Raw genomic sequence first — 2,666 nt, forward strand, 5'->3', positions numbered from 1 at the left:
CAATCGGTCAGATGAAGGTCCAACATCGTATGCTGATGTATGTGCTAACAAGGATGTTAGTACCTCGATCAGGAAACCATGTTGTTGTACAGAGGATGGACATTATTCTGCTTTGGGGCCTGTACAAGGAGCTCAAGATGAGCTGGGCATGGATTGTGCTGATGAACATGGCGAAATCAGCACAAGGAAAGCTGTTGCTCCCCTACCCTCAGTTAAACACAAAGATTCTGAGACACTTCAAGGTATCATGTGTCAATGAAGAATCAATAAAAACTACTCTAATTTTTGGTGAATCCATTGTAAATCAAATGCAATTGAAACGAATCAATGGCATTTGGACCAGGGCACAACCAAGTGCTGAACAAGCACAACCAAGTGCTGAACAACCTGAGCCAGCTGAAACCCAATCTGAGGTTTTGGCTAAGTTGCTGGAATTGATGGAGTCCCAGGCTGCTCACAATGCTAGGGTGGAAGCCTCTCTTAGGAAACTCCAAGCAACTTTAAACTCAGTGGTTCAAGATGTGGATGCCATCCAAGAAAACTTGGGTTTCAAAATGTCTTTTGAAGACATTGTTGACATTGGCAATCAAGCAACTGCAGAACCAAATCCTACCAAACTAGATAGCACTGCACCTCCTGGTGAGGAGACACTTGCTGAGGCTAATACAACAGTCTCTACCTCTCCCATTGGTGATAATGAGGAGCAGCTCTAGATTAGTTGTTTAGGATTTTGTTTTTTTTGCTGCTTTGTAATTGTCTTGTATATATCGTATAATAGCTTTTTGATTCATCATTCTCTCTTGTATATCTTTTTGAATTCAATGAAAAAGGGGGAGAATTTAAATGAACAAATTTAACTTGTGATATTGCTCTGATTGACTGATAGATATGGTTATTGTATTCTGATATCTGATTCTGATACCTAACTTGATTAATTGTGAGTATACTGCTCTGATACATACAAAATTAATATCTGATAATGTACTCTGATATACCAAATTCATGTGCTTATGCATTGTACTCTGATACATAGCAAATCTGGAAGTGAAAGCATTGATATTGCTCTGATACTACGCTTTGATATACCAAACTTAAAAGAGTTTAAATTTAATGCTCTGATACTGAATGATATTGCTCTGATATAATTATGCTCATGATATCAAAGTTGAATAGCAAGCTATGATATCAAAATCTGATACCAATGAATGTGAATAGCTTGTGCTTATGCTGTTGAAATGAATCTTGAATTCTAAAATTCAGGGGGAGATTTTAAATAATAGTTATTATTATAAAGTTATAAACTCAAGGTTAAATTGTATGTTTGTCATTTAATAAAAAAGGGGGAGATTGTAAGACATATGCCTCCTTGATCATGATTTTGATATAATTTCCAAACATACAATGTATATGCATTATTTGATTGATCTAATGATTTGAATTGAGAAACATTTCAGGCAAATAAACCAACACTACACACTTGGACAAAACTTGGAACTCAAGCAATCAATCAAAGATGGATGATGTCCTACAAGGCTTGAAGACTGATGTACAAGAGTGTCTAGTGTTAATAGGGTCAATTAGGTAGACTTAATCATAATGAGTTCTCATATAGTATTTGCCAATGAAATCATAAAATAAGTTTTAATCAATCAAGTAATAAATCAATTGATACATCAATTGAGCAATCGATTGTCTGACTCACAGAATAAAGGTTTCACTAAGGTAATCGATTGGGAAATCGATTACTTAAAGGTTTTTATCAAAACCTGTGTTCTGTGTTTAAACAAATCAATTGGACAATCGATTTGTACATCAATTGAATAATTGATTTTGTGATTCACAGAACCAAGTTCATACCGAGTCAATCGATTGGCAAATCGATTATGAAAATGCTTTTTCATCAAACACGTGTTCTGTGATCAACGAAATTGATTGAACAATCAATTGAAATAAGTTTCTTAAGTTGCAAGTTATGCACTAAATCGATTAGATAATCGATTGATAGATGTTTCTTAAGTTGCAAGCTTTGCATTAATCAATTAGGTAATCGATTGAAAGAATGAACCGGTTAATCATTTATCAGAAACATATTGCATAATCGATTGGCACATCGATTTTAACTAAACAACTAAGCTACTATAACAAGCCAAATCGATTGACGAATCGATTGAAGTAAAAGTCTGAGTTACAGGGAGAATTTAGCCCATTGCCAAATCGATTATGTTAATATATGAATCGAATGCGTAATCGATTGTTTTGATCTTGTTGTTTGAACAAAACAAGTATAATCGATTAGTCAATCGATTCTGATACAATCTGAGTATCAGTCTCTGATAAGTGCATTAAAAGAATCGATTAGGAAATCGATTAGTTCTTATATTTTCAAGATTCAAGAAAAACAAGATACGCGATAATCGATTAGGTAATCGATTTATATGTTGTTTTTCTGAAACTATAAATTGATTCAATCACAATCTTTAAAAAAAATCATAACACTTTTTCATAAACACAGAAAACTGAAAACATACACATTAAGAGAAAGATTGTTATATCTCACAAATACTCATTGGCAAACTACCTTGTGTGAGATTTTTTCATTGTGATTGAGTCACTTCTTCTTAGTTTTCTTTTTGTTTCTTTTTGAAAGAACTTTCTGTAATTGTTTT

This window comes from Cicer arietinum, chromosome 3, assembly GCF_000331145.2.
Source record: "Cicer arietinum cultivar CDC Frontier isolate Library 1 chromosome 3, Cicar.CDCFrontier_v2.0, whole genome shotgun sequence".
Lineage (NCBI taxonomy): Eukaryota > Viridiplantae > Streptophyta > Magnoliopsida > Fabales > Fabaceae > Cicer > Cicer arietinum.